This window comes from Malania oleifera, chromosome 3 (assembly GCF_029873635.1).
Source record: "Malania oleifera isolate guangnan ecotype guangnan chromosome 3, ASM2987363v1, whole genome shotgun sequence".
Taxonomy (NCBI): domain Eukaryota; kingdom Viridiplantae; phylum Streptophyta; class Magnoliopsida; order Santalales; family Ximeniaceae; genus Malania; species Malania oleifera.
Window position 1 is genome coordinate 98,454,662 of NC_080419.1, and position 24,227 is coordinate 98,478,888.

The window sequence follows — 24,227 nt, forward strand, 5'->3', positions numbered from 1 at the left end:
ATCCCACATATTGCAAGGAACAAATGTTAAAGTGGACTAGTCTGAAAAGGATCCAGCCTATTTGTGAGGTGTTGGGTCCTTCGCCCTAGCATCTTCTCACCTACTCGCCATATCCAACCAAGACCACCCTAGATCAACTTATTCACAAATAAAACGTGAATATTTCTGAGGAATTAGCGGTTAAGGAGTCTTCATATATGGAGAACATGTGTCATGTCCCTGACTTTTTGTTGTAGTTTTGTGGAGTTGGTAATAACCTTTCACCTCATTCTAGTGCATTTCTATTTCTCGTTTTCTTGCTTCTACTCATTCTTCAATTTCTTTCTTTTCATGGTTAATTAAGACAATCATTACACTTCTTTTATTGTCTTCATACCACCCATGTGAATTAAGCTCGAATAGGAGTTCGTGAAATAAGTCTTTTTCTAGGGGTGGCTCAACCTTCATATCTTAAGTAGGCTACAAGACCTAGGTTTCTATCTCCCCACTAGATGTCACCTCTAGGCTAGCAAGTCAAAAATCGAGACTAGTGTACAAAGAATATCTAGAAAAAAAAAAAAAAAAAAGTTGAGTTTCATGAACTCTGAGCTAACGTCAAAAACTCAAAAGAACAATAAATGGCTCAACAGTACCTCACAAGGTGTCAAAATCGCCACAAATGCTCTCTCAGTGCTCACAAGGAACCCTAAGTGTTACAAGTCACGTCAATGTGTTTTTTTCACCTCATAAGATACCATGTAAACACAAGAGTTTATATAGCTAGATTAACACGAATGAACTACAAGTCAACCTTCATGGAGTTACAATTCCTAGATTAGCCATATAAGGAGAAACTACATATAAATAACCCAAGTGTGTAAATTCTAGGTTATTTGCAAGTTGTAAAGGGTATAAGTTAGTGTTAATCATGGTCTAATCATCCATATTTAATTTATTTTTTTTTATTATTATTTATTTTTTTAATTTTTTGTTTTGTTTTGTTTTGTTTTTTTCTTTTTTGAAATAAAAACTCATCAAATGGAAGCACACGATGTCACATGCAAATTCTCTTCTCACCCTACCCCCAACTAAAGTGAAATATTGTCCTCAATGTGAAAGCATAGGGGAAATAGAAAAGATGTGCGCGGGAGAAGTAGAGTGTACCTGGGTGGAAAAGTAAGGGAAAAGAAAATTTGAAACTAAGAAAAAATGTACTCGAAAATTAACTAAAAATAGAAAAAAGTAAAACAAAATAAAAAGAAAGGAAAGAAAAACATCATAGTCTGTCTAGCGGAGGCTTTGGAGGAATTTCATCTAGTGGGTGCAATTTTATAATTTGAATTGGCGGGTCTCCAAATTTGAGCCACCACAATGAATCAGTCTTATTACCTGCATGAAAGTTAGTCTCAAATGAATTAATGCTCTTCAAAATACCATACAATACATGTGCAAATTGATTTTCTTGTTTTAACAAGAAAAGATCTTTATCCAGTATGTTTCTAGGAAATTTACTTCTTTAAGAACTGGTTTTTGAGAAAAAGTTGTTGGAACAGTTACCTTTAGTTCTTCAGAAGCATCAATCTTAAAATTTTTACTTGGTTCCTTGAAATTTAAATTTTCACCATTCTGCTCAACTTCTTCATCTGGTGCACCAATTACCTTACCGCTGTAGAGATTTGCTTCGACATTGCAATCCTTGACATGTACTACAATAGGTAATGATGGTTCCATGGTGGTCACTAGAACTTGAGTATCTAGCTGGGATGACGACTCCTTCAATTTTGGGCTCGCTTCCTCCGACTTTTCTTTAGCTTCATCTGTCTCAGTTGCAACTTTAGGTGTCAGGATAACCGTTTGTCTGTTGATGGGTATCTCAGGTCGAGAAACTTCTTCTTCACTTCTCATAGTACTAATGGCCTTCTCTATCTCAAGAAAATCTTCTGAGACATCATGTACCTATTGATGTTGTTTCTGGTATACTTGAGGATCATACGGAGGTTGTGCTAGAAATTCCCCTTGTTCTAGGGTACTCAATTGCGTGCTCATCTTAGTCAAATCGGTGTTTAACTCGTTGATGGTGCTCCACAATTCATTCATGGTCTGAGTGTTAATCTGCATAAATTCCTAAAGTGTATTAGCCCACTGTGTCATGCTATACTCAAAAGACGTCGTCGGTGGAATAGGAGCTTCATTAGATTGAAATCCTAGAAGTGTGTAGCTCTGATAGCTCTGCTATGGTTGATACTGATGCGAAGGAGCGTCTAGATAATATGTTGGTTGTGAAGGTGGTGCATAAGATTAAGGAGGCTATTGAAACTGTGAAAAAGATGGATCAGATTGATCATTCCTCCATGAGAAATTTGGGTGTTTCCTCCATTCCGAAATGTAGGTGTTCGAGAATGGCTAATTTGGAGCTTTGTTAACCCAATTTGCTAATTGTATTTGATCAGAACTACTCTCCTTTTCTAATTCTTCCACCCTCCTTTCCTATGCAGCAACAAGAGCTTGGAGATCATTCTCCTATTTGACCTTATATTTATCTCCACCACTAATTGCGCTGAGAGGTTGTACTGCCATTGGTGCCCAATCATATTGTGTATTCCAGTGTTTGGCATTTTCATCTAAGTAGTCAAGGATTGACAGTGCCTGATCCGGTTCCTTTCTAAATAATTCTCCATTGCATATATTCTAGACAAATTGTTTGCATTCAAAAGTAAGACTTGTCTAAAAATTGAAAACTAAGGTGTAGTCCTAAGAGGGGGGTGAATTGGGTTTTAAACGTTTCTTTTAACTCTTTTTATAGATTCACAACTTATCATAAGTTAATTATTCAAACAAGGATAATTTGAATTATAATATCAGCTAGAAATCAATATTCACTTTTAAAACTTTAAGAATGAGTAAATCAACTTGATCTTACAGTAATGTCAATTAACACCCAACCAATAAATTGATTCAATCAACACAAAAAAATGATTCATAATGTAATGCTTTCAGCTTTTGAATAATTCAATCCTCTCAACAAGATAACCAAAACAAGATTCACACTAAAAAATGAATTCAGCAAAGCTTCCAAGATTCAACGATTAAGTAACTCAAAGTAAAGTTTGATAAAAGACCCTTTTTAATGAAGTACAATTGAAAATTCCAACACTCTTCCAAAACTCAGACTTTAAATAAACTTTCAATTAATGAGTCTTGGGTGTTAATCAATCAACGTACTCCCTTATGGTTTCTACAAAAAGTATTGATCAACCAACGTACTCCTGTTGGGTTTTCTCAATCCCAAAGTCAAATTAATTTTTAGTTTATTTAATATCCAATCCACACAATTTATAGATTTGAAATTAAAAACCACGCAGTTATATATGTGCAGAAAATTAAAGAGAGTTTAGGGAAAGAGAGTGAGACCAAATTTTTTACGAAGTTCGGCTTATTCCCAGCCTATGTCCTTGCCTTAGGCAAGACCGCCTAAGGATTCTACTATAGCGTTCCTTTACGGGAGGAAAAAACAGCTACAATCCTTCCTTTAGGGTGGAGCCCCCTATCCAAGCGATACCCCACACTCGGTACAACGATTCAACCAACCTTGAACCATCAAAAACTACAAGAGAAACAAGAAACAATTTGGTGTACAATGACACTCTCAAAAGAGTAGATTAGTACAACTGAAATCTATATACTTCAATCAAAATCACAATATAGAAATATGAAGTTCAAGTATATATATCACCGGGGTTCTTCCTTAGATTGAATAACTTAGTAAAAATGCAAAGACCCATGAGCTTTTCTCAGCAAAATCGCAGCAAGTAATTCAATAAGAGTATAGGCAAGGTAGCTTTGAAGAGTATAAAGAATTTGATTGATTTGCTGCTTGTAGGTTGTTGGGTGTGTTTGAGCCTTGGGTTTAATCATATATTTATACAGTTTAAAGAGTATTTTTCGTGCTGTCCAAGTTGCTTGGAGTATTCCCTAAGTTTTCTCGAAGTTTGGAATTCAAAAACTCAATTTTGGAAACTTACCTTTACTTATAAAAATTTGAATTTCAAAGGGTCGGATGCTTGAACTCAAGGGGTCAGTCGCCTGGACTTTAAATTTCAGCATATTTTTAAAGTCAGTACAGGATTAGGTGCCTGGACTCATGGGGTCAGTCGCCTGAAGTGGTTCTGTCTGCTGCTCAGTCGCTTAAACAGACAAGGTCAGTCGCCTGATAGCTTTGACCATCCTTTACTAGTTTGGTCATAACTTTTTCCTCACACAACTCCAAATTAGACGTTCTTAGTATCAAAAGAAAGCTAAGATAAAATCTAACAACTTTCATGTTGAACACTTTTTAAGATAAGGAATTGTTGGTAGAGAAAAATACAAATCCATGCGGATATAGAAAAAATAACAAAATTTGGAAAATCCTGTTTTGGTGCTTTTCATTCCAAAATAATTTTAACCATTTTGAAATAATCTTTGACCTTACAAAAATATTTTCCAAGTATTTTAAAAGGTATTTAGGTCCAAGAAATTAACCTAAGAGTTTCATGCATCCATATTAAAAATTGCTCGAAGTACTTACGTAAAGACTTCTTAAGACTTTGACATTCTAAGCACTTAAGTCTTCATGTTTTTCCATCTCTTGAGTCTCTCTTGACTTCCAACTTCAATTCACTTTAAGCTTCATCAAATCATCTTTGAATCCATGTTTTAATAGTATAGTTTTATGAGATATTCTTTCTTTGAAGTATAAGCTTTCAATAATCCTTGTGTGCACTTGACCTTGTATTCACATACTTGAGTCCTGAAATATCATCACTTAACCAAATATGTTAAATTCCTCTAATTTTTAATCATCAAAAAAATATTTTAAGCCTTTTAAGGCTAACATAAATAATTGGCTAACCTCTAGAATTCGAACCCGTGAGGTGGACAAATATTTATCAGATCCTTGAACCTCTCCCAACAAGCCTGGGAGGTCTCGTCACCCTTTTACATAAATTGATTGATCTGCTCCTGCAGGTATTGGGTTCTCTAAAAAGAAAAGAATTTGTGCAAGAACTCACACTACTTATCAGTTCAACTATTAATAAAGTTAGACCTCAACGAGTTAAACCAGATCTTTGCCTTATCCTTCAAAGAAAAAGGAAATAAGCGGAGCTTGATATACTCATTAGTTCCAATAAAGGTGGTGCAGACTAACTCAAAGTCTGTCAAATGTTGATATGGAGTCTCAGAATCTACCCCATGGAATTGGGGTATCACTAACAACACCCCAGGCTTAATCGTGAAATTCGGTACATCATGTGGTAAAGCAATGCAAGAAGGTGTGGTGGTGCATGTAGGCTACAAAAAATTTTAATTTTCTTTTGTTCCAAACAAACACAATAATTGAACATATGCATACTCCTAAATTGCATGTGTCCCAGAAAAACACAAGAATAAAACATACTCCTTCATAACATCGCAGTTGCAGGATAGCAAAAACCTCAACTTATCTGATGAGCATAGTCCAAGGAGAAAGGGAGACATTGAAAAAATTCATACATTGTTTTGTCACTACTACCCTGGAGATTCGCAACTTAGATCACGAGGTAGTATTGGAGGCCCTAACCATGGCCCTCTAACTTGGGGAGTTCTTGTACTCACTGGGAAAGAAACCCCAAGTCGACATGGGTGAACTAATGGCACGGGCATAAAAGTATATCAATCTGGAGGAAGTAATGGACACAAGGAGAGATCAAACTAATTTGAAAAGAAATAGCTCGAGGGATATGGGGGAGGCTTCCAAAGCAGGGAAGAGGCAAGAGAGTAGCAAGCTGCAGAGTAGCCCAAACCTATGTGCGCACCTAAATAACCAAATCAATTAGCACAGGGCTGACCTCAACCTTTACAAACAATCCTTACCAGACTGGATTACAGCCCCCTCAGGCCACGCCTAGTATACAACAGTATTTTCACAATATAACCAGTACAGTGATTATGCTTATCAAGTAAAGCAGATATGTACCAAAATACAACACACATAAATATGCACTCACAGATGATATGTATTTAATGCTCAGGTGAGATCCAATATGTAAACTCTCTAAGATGTGTGAGTGTATGTATATGTGAGAGTTCAACCTTTGATTCAAGATAAGATATTCAACACACAAATGATCAAAGGAAATTTAACACAATCCAAATCAAATATCTCAAGGATATTCTAAATGTAAAGCACAATGGATATTTTAGATTGAACTTGGAAAAAGCAATATCAAATATAATATGCAAGCTTGTGTAAAATAATATTTTTGCAAATCAAAATCCACAAGCTTGATGAGTCTTGCAATCAAGGTGCAAAGACTCACTAGTTATAAGGATATTCTTGCTCAAAGATTTATTGTTTAAACTGGGGGAAAACTCTAGCTAAGAACTCTCAATGAAAATAATCAATCAACAAGCAATGAGAGTTTTAGCAATGTAAAACACTCAATAACACTTTTGGGAACTTGATCTATCAAGGGAATAGCTAAATAGAGAGTGTATGGAAGTAGTATGGGCTAAATGAGATTTAAAATTTTGAGAGAGTTTTTCCTTAATGATTTTACTAATCAACCCTTAATTTTGCAAATGAGAAGAGATATATAGGCAAGGGCAAAATTATGACCGTTGGGGACTCAATGGGCATTATTAAAAAGGATTTTAAATGAGTTTAATATTTTAACCCTATTTAACCCTGTTTAACCCCTTTAATTTTTCAGTAAAAATTAATTTAACCCACGTGATTCAGGTGCCTGACTCAAGGTTCGGTCACCCAAATATACTCACTTAGAAGTTCACTTTTTAAAGGTTTGGATGCCCAAAGTAAGGGTCAGTCGGCTGAACGAAAGACAAAATGTTTCTATCTGCAGTTCGGGTGTTCAATAACCCAAACTTGCCAATTCGGTCGTCCGAACATATATGAATATGGGATTCGAGCGTCTTGGTTGGTGAAAAGGTGTCAAGTCAGGGATTCAGTTGCCTGTGAAAGATGCAGTCAAATATGTTCGGCCGCTCGAATCCAAGTCAACATGTTGACTTGTTCAGTCGCCCGAGCCATTTTACACGGCTTGGGTTCGGTCACCCGAACCCTCTCAACCTTTTAAATTTAAGTCCATTCTATCTCAATTTTGTTCCCCTGATTGTGAATGATAATGGGGACTTATTAGTGCATATGTGTTGGAACCTAAGGTCTTTTCAAGTACGCCCAAAAACCTAGCATTGATCGACCTTCCCTAAGGTCATTCGGTCCCTATGGTCTTGTTGAGCATTAAATCCTATCAAGCATGCAGATGCATTATTACAGACCATATAAATTATTACAGACCAATTAAAAAGGAATGCAAATACAATAGAGAATAGGGCTTCATTCTTTCAATTCTTCAGATGCCATAAATGAATCTTGATCTTCATAGTCCGTATGACTTGTTTGAGTTCCTACCAACAGTGCATGCTAAGGATAAACCTGTTCAAGAAGTTCAGTACACAGGTGAGAAACATTAGTTTTGTCATAATCAAAACAGGATCAAACTCATAGAGTCAACACACACCTTTGGTTGGGTTCAGAGGAGATGTGGTCCATCTAATGGGTATGATAACACTCCCTATGATAATGGGGACATCTCCATAGCAAATCACCTTGATGGCGGACTTCCTAGTGGTCAATCATCCCCAGTTTACATCATATTGGGCCTTCCAACGCTCAATATGGCTAAATCCATAACTTTCACCAACCATTTGAAAATGAAATTCCCTACCCCACATGGGGTTAAGGTGCTCAAAGGGGACCAGACAATGGCTTGAAACTGCTATGTAATGGCATTGAAAGGAAAGGCTGAGGCACGAGAGACCTTGGTTATCGAGGGTTTAGAGGAAAGAAGATTAAGGAACATTGATATGTTAAGAAAGTACTATTTATAAATTGCAATTCATTACATTGTACGCTTTAAAAGCAAATTATAAAAGCATTGAAAATGAAATTACAAAAGGACAGAAAGCAATAAAACTCCATGGCAGGTCTCTCTAGTCACCAGCTTTGCTACCTTCTCCACCCTCCTCTTCAATCTCTTTAGTCTTATCAATCTCCTCTCCCGAATGTGGACTTTCATGGCCATAACCATATGAGTAGACATTGGTTAGAGAGATATCAGGATGCATCGTCCTGACCTGTTCTCAACACCTTTGAAAGCCTTCTCAGTACAATTGAGAAGTTTCGAGGATAAACTACTTGGAGTTTCGGTAGTTTGATATCTTCGTTTCGAATCCTCACGATCTCCTCTTAAAAAGTCTTCTCCTGACGAGCAGCTTCGACTTGAACTTCATACAACTCATTCTGTGCGGCCACATATTCCTCCTTCGACTCCATAGAGACCCAGTACTTCTCAGCCACCTTTTCTTCCATGCTTAGAGACATAGTCGCCAATTGAAGACAATATAAACATCAACATATAGTGTGAGCAGCAAAAATAAACTTCTAAGAAAAATCGAAAAGGCAACCTAATAAGAAGTGTGTCGAATGCTGGCGAACAAATTCTCAGGGAGAGTCATCTTCATCTCCAGAACATCCTCAACGTGTACTATGCGCTGAAGAGCAGGACCAAAAAAGGTAGGGTCGTAAAAAGTTGGTCCCTAGGAACCATTAGGCGCTGATGGAAGCATCTTAGTTGGAGGCTACTCGTCATCGGCCATAAGGACATTTTTATTTCAGAAGACTCACATTGTAAGTCTCTCTTCTTCTTCTTCTTCTTCTTGCTTGCCTGTTGTTTTTTTCACTTCAGCAAGCATGGCCTCGTAGCTATTAAAGTCCATATCTACCAAAAGAAAAGAGTGGGGTAAAAAATTTGATAGAGTAAAGTACATACGTATACTATGAAGCTCATGAGAAACAAAAACCGGGGGAGACAAGACTGAGTCGACACTGCACAAGGACTCGCTCCTTGAGCAGTTCGCTATGGGGGATAATACCCTGCCAAGCACTAGTTCAGAGCTCCTGAAGGATAGCTTCCTCTAAAAGGGATAGAGTTGGAGCCAAGTGGCGCAGCCGAGCTGAAATAGAGGGTAGAGTTAGATAAAATAAATGCCTATGCACATACACAATAAGTAAGGGATAGAGGGAAGAACATCGCCATCAAGAAGGGTGGACTAGATGTGGGGCCCATGATAATTGAGCTCCCTAGATGCAAAAAGGAACCAAGACTTCCAATCATGAATGGATGAGTTGCCAGGGGTAAATAGCTTAAAATTAGAGAGACAATTGAAATAGTACATATCTTTTTCTATGGAGTGCTTTCTTATTTAAAAGCAACTCTGGAATGGAGCCACTTTGAGCTAATGACCTATTTTGATAAGGAGGACGGAAAAGCATACCAACGTCAAGAACGAGTTAGGGGCCAACTATGAGGGAGCTACATTGTATAAGCGGAATATGTTAAAGAAGAAAGGGAAAAAGGGAAGCCTGAGACCTAGGTCAAGATAATTGGTGCATAAGCAAACTTCGTTGGAACTCAGCTCTTGAGCAGACTTAGAGTTGGTGGGAAGCCTAATTTGGAAATTATCAGGGATGGCAAATAGGTGACGCAAGGTACGCATATCTTCATGGGAAAGGTTTGACCGAGCATTGCTTATGCTAGTTGGAGGCATGGACTGAGCCTCAGAAGACCTCAGGGGGGTCAAACTTTAAAAAATTAGAAAGAAAAATAACTTGCACTATGCAAAAATGTAGATCAACAGAGCCTACTCCCAACAGTTTATTAGGACATTCAAAGAAAACATGAAGAACATTCAAGGAAAACTTGAAGAGCACTAAGAACATTCAAGAACATGTGAAGAACGTGTGATAAACAAGAAAGAACAAAGCCAAAATAACACCACAATGCCAAGGAAAAGAAAAAAAAAGCAATGAAAGTAGAAAAAAAGGAAAGAGGATAGAGGAGCATACTTAGCAGACAAAAAGGAAACCTTTTAATGAAGACAAAGAAAAAGGGAGCAAGTGAGCACCTTTTATAGAGCAAAGTTGACTCACATCCCCAAAAAGCACACATCACGAGAATGTGAGCGTCGTTGGGTGTTTCGCGTCTTGAAGAAAAATATAACGATCCCTATACAAGCATGCAACCCAAGGAAGATGCGTATCAAGGCAGGTACATATATCGAAAATACGCATGCTGACATGACTCTGGAGCATTTACTTATCCTAAAGAGTTGCACAACATAAACTGTCCCTCGAAGAGCTGCCTGGCATAAAATGTCCTCAAAGAGCTGCTCAGGATGAAGTGCCTCTCAAAGAGTTGCTCGGCATAAAATGCCTCTCGAAGAGCTGCTTGGCACGAAGTGCTTCCTGAAGACTTGCTCGGCATAAAATGTCCCTCGAAGAATTACTCGACATGAAATGCCTTTCAAAGAGCTACTCGGCATAAAATGCCTCTTGAAGAGTTGCTCGGTGTGAAATGCATCCTGAAGAGCTGCTCGGCAAAAAATATCCTTTAAACAACTACTCGACATGAAATGCCTCTCGAAGAGCTGCTCAGCGCGCAATGCCTCCCAAAGAGCTGCTTGGCATAAAATGCCCCTCGAAGAGCTGCTCGGCACAAAATACCTCTCAAAGAGTTGTTCGGCACGAAATGTCTCTTGAAGAGCTGCTCGGCGCGAAATGCCTTCCGAATAGCTGTTCGGCATAAAATGCCACTCAAAGAGCTTCTCAGCATGAAATACCTCTCAAAAAGTTGCTCGGCATGAAATGCCTCCTAAAGAGCTGCTTGACATAAAATGCCTCTCGAAGAATTGCTCGGCATGAAATACCTCTCAAAAATCTTCTCGTCACAAAATGCTCAGCAACAATCGAGTCGAATAAGCCACTTACGCGCCAACAACCGGCTCGGGAAGCCGAGTACCCAGTAATAATTGGCTCGGATGGGCCGATATTGCAGGGTCTCGGCTCAGGAAGCCGCTTACTCACCAACAACCAGCTCAAGAAGCCAAGTACCTAGTAATAAAAGGCTTAGATGGGCTAACATTGCAGCGGCCTTGGATCGGGAAGCCACTTACTCGCCAAAAATTGGGTCGGGTAAGCCAACTTTGCTCAAACTCACCTGGGGAAGCTAAGCTCTCAGTAACAATCGGCTCGGATGGGCTGACATTGTAGCGGTCTCAACTCGGGAAGCTGCTTTCTCATCAACAATTGGCTCAGGTAAGTCGACACTGCAATAGGCTCGACTCGTCAGACCACTCACGCATCAACAACTGACTCAGAAGAGCCAACAATACAACAACGCTCAGCTCGAGAAGCCACGTACCCGGCAAACGATCCGCTTGAATGAGCCGATAATGCAATGACACCAGCTCGACAAACCCCGCACGCATCAAAGTCAGCTTGAAAAAACCAATATCCCTGAAAATCTGGCTCGGTAAGCTGTATACTCATCAGGTCAGTTTGGATAAGTCGACGGCTCACCAACTAAGCAAGCCGTAAACCCTTAGGCTCGGAAAGCCAAAAAAAAAAAAAAAAGGAAGAGAGATAGGACAACTTTGAACTTTAGAAACAAGCTTCAAATGTTCGAAACTAAAGGAGGGGAGGCAACTAACATACCCGAAATATATCACCTATCAAATGTCAAAATGAGACTAGAGCTCAGCATTGATGATGTTAATAACCACCCAAGTCAATTGCTCGAACAAAGTAATTAATGACAGCGTCATGATGACCAGAGCAATCTACGTCAGCGCTGTAAAGAGGTAAGATCATCTGATTGATACCTATTATTCTACTGTTACTTACAATCTCTCGAGTCAATTTCTTACTTATACATTGGAAAGATCTCCCGAAGTACACTATGGGTCCTTCAAGTTACTTTTATTTCATCCTTTTTCAAGTGATCGAGATTGTAAGGTTCATCGGAGGCCATTTGACATTTATATTTATATAATAATGAAATAGAATAATAAAATAAAAATCAATTTATCACTTAATTTCAATATAAATTTTGCTAAATTTTTATCCAAATACTCTTCTATCCCATTCCGAAAACCAAATACGTTTTTGCAGCGAGGGAATAAGTAACCAGTGACCTCAGCCCTATGCAAAATAACGAGTCTCGGGGGATGCAATGTGTGGACAGCGGAAAAGCTCATGCAAATGCAACTCTCTAGTCAGGGAGCAAAGCAGCGCAGAGCAGACGGCAGAGGTGAGGTGAGGTGAGCCAAGCTGATTATTGAGATAATGATGGGGCTCTGCCTAGTTACTTCCATATGACTGTATGCTGTACGTACGCTTCTATCACAGCAGATATTTGACAGCTGCTGATGCAACCATGCCATCACCACATCTCTCTCTCTCTCTCTCTCTCTCTCTCTCTGTGCCGCCATAAGACAATAGAAAGGAGGAAGAATTCAGGAGGAGAAAAATCCAAGAGGGTGAGCTGCAGACTTACTATGCCCCTCGCATTGAATTCCAAATCCCACATCACACGCTTCCATTTAATCACGCGTTCCCGGGACATAAACGACGTCACTCCGGTCATCTCCATCCTACTCCTAATCCCAATGCCAATCCCCCATGTCCACCCCCACTCTCGTCCAATTCCCACCTCTCACTGCGAGCGGAGAGAGAGAGAGAGAGAGAAGAGAAAAAAAAGCAGGTGGGATGAACGCGGGGGCGGACGAGAGTGGGAGTCAGGCTAGCTAGCTAGGGAATGACTCAAGGTTCAAAGCGGGGAGATATCTATATGTGGTTGCTAGCTGCAAGCATCGGTTGGCATGACATGGCATGCAAATGTACTGATCAACACTGATATCGATCGGCCGGTGGCATGCATGCCAATCGCCATGACGTCCATATGCGCACACATGTGCAGAAAATATGAGGACAAATGCCTTCTGTCATCTTCTGTAATATTAGCCCAACTCTGGGTTTTTGTGGGGTTTTAGTTTTTCTTTTTTATTTTTAATTTTTGAAACCGATATATATGGTTTTTGTGGGGTTTTAGTTTTTCTTTTTTCTTTTTATTTTTGGAACCTATATATATATATATATATATATATATATATATATGATGATGATGATAATGATGATGATGATGATGATGAATGATGGATCATAGGAGTAAAGAAAAGGAGGGTCCATCTGCTGCATTCCAAGGGTGGGGTTGCATATTTGTTTTCTAGAGTCTGCCATGCATGTTCTGTGAGAGGAATTCTGGGTTTTGGCAGGTTTTGTTTTGTTTTATTTTTTCATTTTAGGTAAAAACCCTAATTTTCTTTGTGATTTGACAAAAAAATATAGAGATCTTTCTCAAGATTTTAAAAATCTCATTCACCTTTTGTAAGATTTCAAAAATGTTATTGTCCTTTTCTAATATTTATCAAAATAACACAAAAATATTTATTAAAAACACAAACTTCTTTTCAAAATAAATTTTATTATAAAAAAAAATATAAGATTCATTAAATATGTGTTCTTTTGACAAACTTTAGACTTAAAATTTTTAAATAAATTTTTTTTTTTGGGTCAAATATTTGAAAAGTCAATTTCTTTTACCTCTTTGTTTTTGGAAGAAATAGATGGATGATGATGATGGGGAAAGGGGAGCAAAAGGGAATTGAAATTCCATTTGCTGCATTCCAAGGGTGGGTGGGTGGGTGGAGTTGTTTGTTATTTTCTTGTTTTTCTCTTTGATTTTGGGCCCAGTACTCTCATCTCAGATCAGTGGGGCAGGCCGCATGCTGTTGGTTTCTACAGCTAGCTAGCTGCATGCAGATGCTGTATAGTAGTCTTGGCCGAACCAAGAAGAAAATAGCATTGGAAGAGAGAGACTTTACAATGATCATCTCCATCCCCACTACTGTTATCATCAGTCTAGTATCTTACAAATATTCCTCTACTATTCAAAATGTTGCTTTCTCTATATAGAGCACGAACCCTTTATTTCTTTTCTCTCTCTCTCTCTCTCTTTTGTAAAAAAAAAAATGTAAATCTATTCTAACTCTCAAAATATGTTTCAGTTTTCTGGGCTTTGAGCTCAAACTAATTTGGGCCTTCACAAGATACCCCATAGTTAGTAAGATCATGTGTATTTGGGTCATGATTTTAAACATCAACTTTTTAATGTAAGCTTAGTATGTTACAACTCTGTGGATCATATAGTCTAATTATAAAAAATCCCGGATATTTCAAAGTGTCGGAGCATGTGGATTGGAATGAGTATAAAATTATTGTGCAAATTAACGCGCACCAAAAAAATGTTCGAATCGTACAATGCAGCAACCAATGATAAACAATACCAAAACACTTACACACAGATAATAAGGAAAGCATATAAACAATGACACAAGAAATTAACGTGGTTCGATAATGTGTCTACGTCTGTGGGAACAAACGACTGATTTTCACTATCATAAAAAAATCAAGGTTATAACATTATATATATGCTAACCCTACACTTACAAAGGGATTAGGAAGTTCCTCAAATACCCCTGTATCAATTGCCAGAGGTTTTACCTCTGAATCCCCAACCTACCGATCTTCCCAATTCAAAATTCAAAAATAGCTTTGAACAAAACCGTCGGCGGTTTCATCCCGACGCTAAACCGTCGATGTAACCGTTGACCAAATCATCAAATGTTTCTTCTTGTAGTCCAGCTTCCTTGTTTCTTTCTCAGCACGCTTTCCTTGTGCATGTGTGTTGACCTGATAGGTCATACCCAGTTTTGATAATGACAAATACTCTTGATATTTGATAACTTTCGAGTTTGTGTGCAGGTACACAATTAGCAGATCAACTAATGGCACATGAAGACTCAAAGTCTAAAGACCCTGAAGACTTCTTTTGTTGTAATAAATATTTGCTCTATTCGAGTCTGTAGTAGTAATTAAGATATCAGTCTGTAATAATCTTTGCATGTCATGCATGTTGGTTTTGTAAGCTTAAAATGGCCGTAAAATGACCATAGGGGTTGAATGACCTTAGGGCACCATTTGGTCGACCAACGCTAAATTTTTGGGACTATCTCAAAACGGCTCTCAAAAAAACCCTAGTGAGACTCTACGTCCCAACACTCACACACATATCATATAATATATAAGAGTGTTTAATCTGTGCTGAAATTGAACATAATTAGGAAAATTGAGAGAGCTTTGGCGACCGAACCCTTGGAGTTCAAAACTCCTCGGGCACCCAAACTGTTGAAAAGTCAACCATTGACTTAGGCTCTCAGGCGACAAACCAAAAATGTGCATACTGTCCTCGGGCACCCGAACCCCTCGAAATGGACATACCACCAACTCAGGCGACCGAACTATTTAGTTCAATTTGAGCCTTGGGCGACCGAACACAATAGTTCAGGCAACCTAACCAAGGACCGGGCACCCGAAGTCACGAAGCAATGCTACTGACTTTGATTCGGGCTGCCGAAGCACGACACGGGCGATTGAACTCATTTAAGTTACTTTTATCCATGTGTCTGTTCAGGCGAATGAACCAAGGTTCAGCCACCCGAACCTTGCCGAGTTAAAATTAATTTAACTAAGGTAAAAATGGGTTAAGTTGGGTTAATTGTGTTTAAACCATTTGAAAATTTTCTAATAATACCCAATAGGTCCCAAACGGTTATATTTTTGCCTTGGTCTATAAATATGAGTTCATTTGTGAGGATTAAGTAGAGATTAAGAAAAATCATTAGCCAAAATTCTCTCAAACCCAAAATCTCATTTTGCATATAATACTTTCAAACACTCTCACACCTTCATTTCATTGATTATTTTTAACTTTGTGAGAGTTCTTGATTTGGTTATTGCTTAGTAGTATTGCTCATACTCTCATTGCTTTACTTGGTTGATTGATATTGATTTTGGGGAGTTAAGTAAGGTTTTCCCACATATTTCATTTAATAAATCTTGTGTTGGGAAAAACCTAGTAACTTAAGGATCTTTGCATTGTCATTACAAAGATTCCTATTGCTTGATTTTGTTGTGCAAAATATTTTTAACAAGATATACTATTCTTTCAAGCAACTCTTGAGCATATTACATTGAAGAAAATATTTTGAATTGTTTTGAATATTTGCAGCATCTTTGAAACTCTGGTTTATTATTGAGATTTGATATTTACTGTTTCAAAGAAATAACTTGATTGGGAAAGGTGCTTGAATCACTAGTGATAATGGACATTTAATTTGGTTGTGCTAATTTTTCTTATAAAGTTAAAGACTACTAAGACTTGCATTTTTGGATAATATATTTTATTTTCTTTTAGAAAAGAGAATCTTGATGGAGTAAAAAGCAATTTCTTGCTATATCTAATAATCTAAATAATAGTCATTTTCGATAAATAAATTCACGTGCAAAACCTTTTTATGATGAGGATTTTTAGTTCAAACCTTGAAAAATATTGCGATGAAGTTTGGGAAAAAAATCTATATCTTATGATGATAAGCTTAATAAGTCTGTCATTCACTCCACCTGTAAATGTTAGTGGACATAATTCATTTAATTTTCAAATGTATTCTATGGTCATTTTTGGGATTATAGATTTTGAGACTAGCCCTGGGAAATAGTCCTGAATTGGCTTAGACCCGGTTAGGAAAGCTAGGTGTGTCATCCTATTAAGGCGTGTCGGTTGAGGTCAGCCCCTTGAATTGACCTGGTTGTATTAGGTTTCGCTCCACCCGTTTAAGTGAGCATTATAGTGGTAATTCTTGTGCTTGTTAGTCAAGGCGAGAACGTAGGCAATTTGGCCAAACCTCGATAACATATCGTGCGTGTTCTTTACATTTCCGCACTTTCTTTATTGCACGTGTACATTTGTTAATCGCATAGATTGACCCTAGGCTATGTTACACTCATGTTAAAACCAGTAGACCTAAGCGATAAACTTTAAATACGGAATTCACCCCCCCCCCTCCTCTTAGGGTTGCACCAAAGCTAACAAGTGGTATCAAAGCCTCGTAACTTAGACCTAAACATCACTTAGTAAAAGATCATGATGGGTCATATTAGTGCATCCCTTTCATGTGAGGGAAGACTGGTCACACACCCACCTGTATTCTGTGGTAATGATTATGCTATATGGAAATTTAAAATGACTGTGTATGTGAAAGCTTTGAATTGGAAATTGTGGAAAGTCATTGATCAGGGTGATTGTGTGCCTATTAAATCTATTGGGTGTAGTGATGTTCCTAAATCTGAGTGTGAACTAAATGATCATGATAGGGACTTAGTACAGGTAAATTTTGATGCCATGAATACCTTACTACATGCTTTAGACTCTAATGTTTTATGTGAGGTTATGGTGTGTAGTAATGCTAAGCAGATTTGGGATGAGCTTGAGTGGAGATACGGTGCATCCATGCAAAAGGAAGACATCTCTCCATGCGACTTAGGCTCCATTGATAATAAGGAAGGTAACCAGTGTTTTGTGGCCTTGACTAATGATGAGGTTATCTCAGTTCCTTCTGTCTTAGTAGATAAATATGAACATGATTTATGTGCTGATTTGAATGTTGTATCTGATTATGAATCATATGATAGTAGTGATAGTGAAAGCATGCCATCATATGAGGAAATGCAAATTGAATACATGAGGACTCATAAATTACTTGTAAAATCAAATAAGAAATACTTTGTGTTGAAAAACAAGTATGATGCATGCATTAAAGAATGTGACTCAAAAATTCTTGTTGAAAGAGAAATCAAATTAAAAGACTAGAGAGCAAGAATGAATCATTAGAAAAGGAATTGGCTGGCTTGAAATCTAAAGCTTCTAATCAGATGAAAAGAACCACTTGATTGCAGATCTTGAAAATAAAGCAAACAATTTGTCTAAAGAACTTTTAAAAATTCAAAATGCTTGCAAAGATTAGGAAAACTCACAAATTCAAGATTTAGAGAAGAAAATAGAAGAACAATCTAAGATCATCTACACGTTCACTAAAGGTAAGGAAAACTTTGAAAAATTACTAGGTGCACAAAAGATGACCTTAGATAAGGAAGGTATAGGTTATAATGGAATTGAAAATAAGAAAAGAAAAAACCTATACATGGGGTACTATGTTAAAGAATCAAAATATTATGCTAGTACCTCGTCTGGACTGTATATTCACACCACATGCATTTTATGTAAAAAGAAGGGGCACACAAAATTTGATTGTCAATTTAAAAGAAAATGTGTGAAGCCCAAACAAGTACGGAAAATTAAGGAATCATCAACCCCTAACTCATCGAAAATAAAGGGAAGAAAAATGGTATGGGTTGTTAAGAAGGAAAACCCCTTGAAAGTCAAGGAAGGACTTGCTCACACAGGAATTACATGATCACAAAGCTCTTCCTTAGTAAGTTAGGATTAACTATAGGGGGATAGGATTCTCTAAGGGGTTAGGAAGTGGCTTGGGGCTGATAAATGTGTCATCATTGTATACCCACCATTCAAAATATTGTAGACTGAGTATTTTGAAGAAACAAGCCAATATGTGAGTTCAATTACAAAACCAATCTGGACTAAATGAATATACTTGTTGGTTAGAATATAAATCTTTGGCTGTTTGAATAGAAAACCACTTTCAAATGGACACGACATGATTGCCTTGCATTTAAAGTTCAAGTGCTTAACTCTCACTTAAATATGAACATCTAACGTTAAGCATACTCTGTCCGTCGTACAACTGTGAGATTTAGAAATTAAAGTCAAAAATCTTGTCCTAAGCTCACCTTGAAGCCCTATCAAAGCCCTAAATATCATAGATAAACCATAGGGTCTTTGGCTTTGAAAATCCAGCCAAATAAAAACAAGTGGACCAAGCTCGGGCGACCGAACCCCTCAGTGCATTTGCACTTCGGCTGACCAAACTTGAAGTCTGACCAAGCAGTTGACCACACTTCGGGCGGCTGAACTTTCAAGTTCAAATAATCTCAGGTTGCCGAACTTCTTCGGATCCCCGAACTTATTCGGGCAACTGAGCAGATAATTTTAGGCGACTGGTTCACATAGTGCAAAATTAATTCAGGCGGCCGACCCTCGAAAACACAAAATGGTGCCTAAAATTCAGCCAACCAAACCTATTCTCGAGCTGCCGAAAAGACTCAGTGGGCTCTCGTAATTAAATTTATTTCGGGCAACCAAACTCATGCTTAGGCACTCGAACCGCGATGATATATATATGGTTCTCCGCGAAAACTGGTTCATTTCTTCTTTAAATTTGAGAGCCTTCTTAATTTTTCCTTGCACATCCTAGCCTAGTCTTACTTGAGATTTGTTTCCATGTCCAGAGAACAGAGACGTGTTGCCGCGGGTGTTCCATTAGACGAGTGGTTTCCCACACCCGGTCGGCGAATTAAGTATGAGAAAATTTTTCACCTTAGATATCCCATTCTGGGAAAAATTCTTGATATCAAATTCATGCAAACTCACTTCAACAACGTTCTTAACATATTTCGATATCAAGGATGGTATGAGTTTATAGCCTTTCAGTCGAGAGGGATGTTCCTGCTGCTCATCTGACCCTTTTATGCAAATCTCACTCAAGATGGGCAGGGCTACTACTCCAAGGTGCTCGAGACGGATCTTCATTTTGACGATGCCTACCTAGCAAAGACCTTTGAGATCCAACGTGGCGAATTCATTTGCCCCGATTCTTCCTCCACCTAGATAGCCGAGCAGGACTTCATTATGAGTACGTTTGTTAATTTAGTTATGACAAATCCAGTGGTTGATCTGACCCACGCCCCTAGCTACAGATCCTTGAATTTAGAGGCAAAGGTGGTACACCACCTAATTTCCTACAACATATTGCCCAAGTCAGGATTTAGGGACCATGTATCCTATTTGGACTGCTTCGTGATGTGGTGCCTCTTCACCATAAAGAAGCTATACCTTCCTAGATTGATCCTACGGTGGATGTTCGTAAAAACCATTGGAAAGAGGATCATTCTACCCTATGGTGGCATTTTTTCTAGGATATTTGTTAGGGAAAGGCTGAATAGGTCACCACTTTCCACCATCAAAAAAGTTCGGCCATCTGACGTCTTCAATTCCACCACCTTAAAGTTGATGGGATACGAGCTCACAGGAAACATGTGGCTTCCCACTACACACGAGAGAGACCCAGGAGCTCAAGAGGTCCCACAAGAGTTGCCTCATGTACCATCCAGCACCAAGATCATGGCAACTATCACCGAATCTCTCTGCCTCATTTCAGGAGTTTCGAGTCTCCATGACTGAGCAAGTGTCTTCATCATAGGCTAGACTTGACTCCCTTTACAACGAGTTCACCGGATTCCAGTCTGAGGTACGAGCTAACTTCCATATCCTTGGTGAGCGGCTGCGAGAGATGAATGACGAGGACATTGGGGAGGATGACCAGATGGAGGTGAGCAATGAGGAGGAGGATGATGATCATGATGATGGGGAGACCTAGGAGTGCTTCATGAGGATCCATTTCATCATGCTCCAGTTCCTTATCTGATCATCTGTTGTGTTTTATTCAGATACACTTTTATTTGGTCTATATGTATTTTAAAAACAGCTTCTATATTTGTTTCTTTTGATGATCACATTCACCACACACACGTAGATACTACGATATGGTGATTGTGCTTTTGATTATGGTATATATATCTGCAGTATTTTGGTTTGCATGTGTCTGTGCTCAAATGTCTATTGTGTTAAAATGCATGCTTAGTATAGAAAGCCTCCTACATGGCGGATGCAGTGGATGAGAATTGTCTGCTGATAGATTATAGGTTCTCGCATGCCTTACTCTTGAAATACTACTTGTTTGAGAATCATTTTTGTGCAGGTAAATTTTGAGAAATGTCTTGTTTACAGCCGGCATGCTGCCAAATTTTCTGTAGATATTTGCCCAAATAATTGAAATGATCGTTTATATATTATCTTGTGTGCAAATGCAATTTGATCTTAGACTTTAAGTATTTAAGCTTAGCTCATTTGCTTTGAAATTCTAAATTCCTTGGAGCTGGTTATGCGTATATATTTGAAGTGCTTAGATTTTAGCAGGCTATTATGGATTGATCATATTTTCAAACAAAATGCTGCCAAATTTTTCTTTAATTATTGCACACAATCATATATCATTTTTTAAAAGCTAAACTTCTTAAAGCTTGAGTTTGTTTCCAAAATATCATTTGAATTTTACTCAAGTTGACTTTTTAGGAAAATGCATATTCTTAGGGGGAGTCACTCAACATTGAAAGTATTAGGCCCTAAGAAATAGAAATGTATTGTTCTTTCATCCTATATATCATTTGGCAAATACAGTAACTAGGTGATATCAATGTACGTGTCTTGACAACATCTATATTCGATATCATGCTCACTTCAAAATATCATGCTTTTTCAAATATTAGTATTTTTATTAGTTAGCATGATTATAGTTGGTAGGCTCACTATCACAAAAGTATGTCACTTGGTATCTTGCCAACACATTTTCATTTACTATACCTTGTGGAAATTTGAGCTTGTTTTGGCAAACAAAAGATGATTATGACAAAATTTACGTGAAAATATTTTTGAAATGATGAGTGAAAGCCAAATGAGAATTTACTCTTCATTCTTGCATAATCATCCGATGGGGAAGTATAGAACATCAAAATTGGTATCATATGCTAAATATTTCTCCTACTTCCTTGATGAACATTCTGTTTGGATTACTTAATTAAAATTTGCTATATACTGTGTATGGGAACTCCAAACAAGTCACTTAGGTACAGGGTTATGTTTGGGAATGCTCTTTTTCAAACAGCATGCTGCCGATTTTTTGTATTCCTCCCAATATACCTTCCGTATCTATGACATCTCTTGCCTTCGCACTTTATTTGCTTAACCTTTTTTGCTGTTACCAAAAGGGGGAGAAGAGGCAAAAGTGGGATAAGACACTGTGCTCAATTATGCTTAATCCATTGTTACCTACTACTTTAACTATCTTTATGCATAAAGTCAGGGGAGCCTTTTCTTGGCTAAACCCACTTTTGCATAAAGTATTTGTCATCATCAAAAAGGGGGATATTGTTGACCTTATAAGTCACACCCAGTTTTGATTATGACAAATACCTTGGTACTAATGGTTGTACTAAGAATTGCATGCAAGATTACCTTGTGCGCGCTTCAGGACTAAAAGACGTATCATGATGGCGTACGGTGTTCGTACCAAAGAATGAAGATCTATGTGTTGTAATTTATATTCGTTTGTTTAGTTCTTCATTCTGGGTTGTAATTTATTATGAACTGTGCATGTGAATGGCTTGTAATAATTTGTATCATGCATGGTAGGTAGATATGCTCAAAACGACCTTAGTTGGGCCTTAGGTACCTACACTAAGGACACAAAGTCCCCTACATCACTTATCTTAATTAGGAGAATCAAAATAAGGATAAAATGCACTTAATGGGAACAACTGAGAGGGTTCAGGCGACCGAACCTTTGCCGTGTAAAGCGTCCCGAGTGACCGAACCAGTCAACATGTTGACTTGGTATTCAGGCACCCGAACCTTTTTGAACGTACCTTCCTTAGGCACCCGAAAGCCTGTCAGGGCACTTTTCAACCACTCCGGCGACCAATGGTTTACGTTCATATGGAGGCTCAGACAACCGAACTGCCTAGTTCAGTTAACCAAACTATGAGTCAAGCACCCGAATCATCGAACATTTGCTATTGACTTTGCTTCATCCGACCGACTCATCATTCAAGCACCCGAACTACTAAAAGTAGTATTTTTTACTATGTCTGTTCGGGCACCTGAACCTTTGGTCGGGCACCCGAACCCCACGGGTTAAAATAATTTTTGCTGAATTTTTAAATGAGGTAAAAAAGGGTTACTATTCTTAATGGCCTTTTAAACAAATCTAATTATACCCATTATATCCCCAACGATCAAAAATTCCTCTTTGCCTATATATACTCATTCATTTGTCTTAATTAGCAAGGATTAGCAAACTTGATTAGGGCAAATATTCTCTCATCTTTCAAAACCCTTTATTAGCCATATAATACTTCCAAACACTCACATACTCCTCATTATTGATTTCTCCAAGCATTGTGAGTTTTCTTTTAAGGTTATTGTGTTTAATATCCGTAACTTAAACTCTCACTAGTATTATTGTTTGATCGATTTTCTGAGAGAGTTTAGTATTAAAGTTCTTCCACCAATTTCATTTGATAAATTTGGTGTGGAACAACCTTGAAGGTTGTGGTTCTTGCATTGTTGTTATAAGGTACCTAAATCTAAATTTTATGTGTGCAAAAATCCTTTTCAAGCTAGTGATTCAAACAACTCTATTGTGCTTTGAATATTAGAAAATATTGTTAAGTTTGTTTACTTGAACTTGCTTAGCATATTTTGAAACCCTGATCTGATATTGCATTATTCACATAGTGTGTTTCAAATATTGCTTGGGTATACACTCTATATCTAAACTAAAATCTTATACATGAATTGAGTGTTTAACACACATTAAAGCATTGAACATATTTACATATCATCTGTGCTTGCATTATTGATTGAACTATACTAGTGCACACATCTGCTTGTCTAGAAGCAAATTTGCGTGTACAAACTTTTATATACATTGGTTGTATTCTAGGCACGAGCCTAAAGAGGGAGACTAACCCTGTGGAATAGTCCCAGATTGGCTTAGACCTGGTTAGGAAAGTTAGGTGCGCCATCCTATTAAGACGTGTTGGTTGAGGCCAACACCTTGAATGGACCAGCTTGTATTAGGTGCCGCTCCACCCATTTAAGTGAGCATTATAGTGGTAATCCTTGTGCATGTTAGCCAAGGCGGGGACATAAACAATTTGACCGAACCTCGATAACATATCGTGCGGGTTCTTTACATTTCCGCACTTTCTTTACTGCATATGTATGTTTATTTGTTAATCGCATAGATTGACCCTAGGCTGTGTTACACTATTATTAAACCAGTAGACCTAGGCGATAAATTTTAAATACCCAATTCACCCCCTCCCCCCTCTTGGGGTTGCACCAAAGCTAACAGGACGACTATCTTCTTGTCAACCCCATTGATTAAACGTGTGTGTCCCCTTGTGGTTAAATGAGTATCCTTCCCCCCAAGAGTTTTGCCTCATTTTGTAGAAAAATAAGAGAAAATAGGTTGCCCTAATATTCCCCATTTCAAAAAAGTTCTTTCAAAACAAGGAAACCCCTTCCTTGTCTTATAAAGGCATTTGGCAACAAGTTTCTTCCATCATAATCAAAAAAAAAAATTCGCCCAATTGA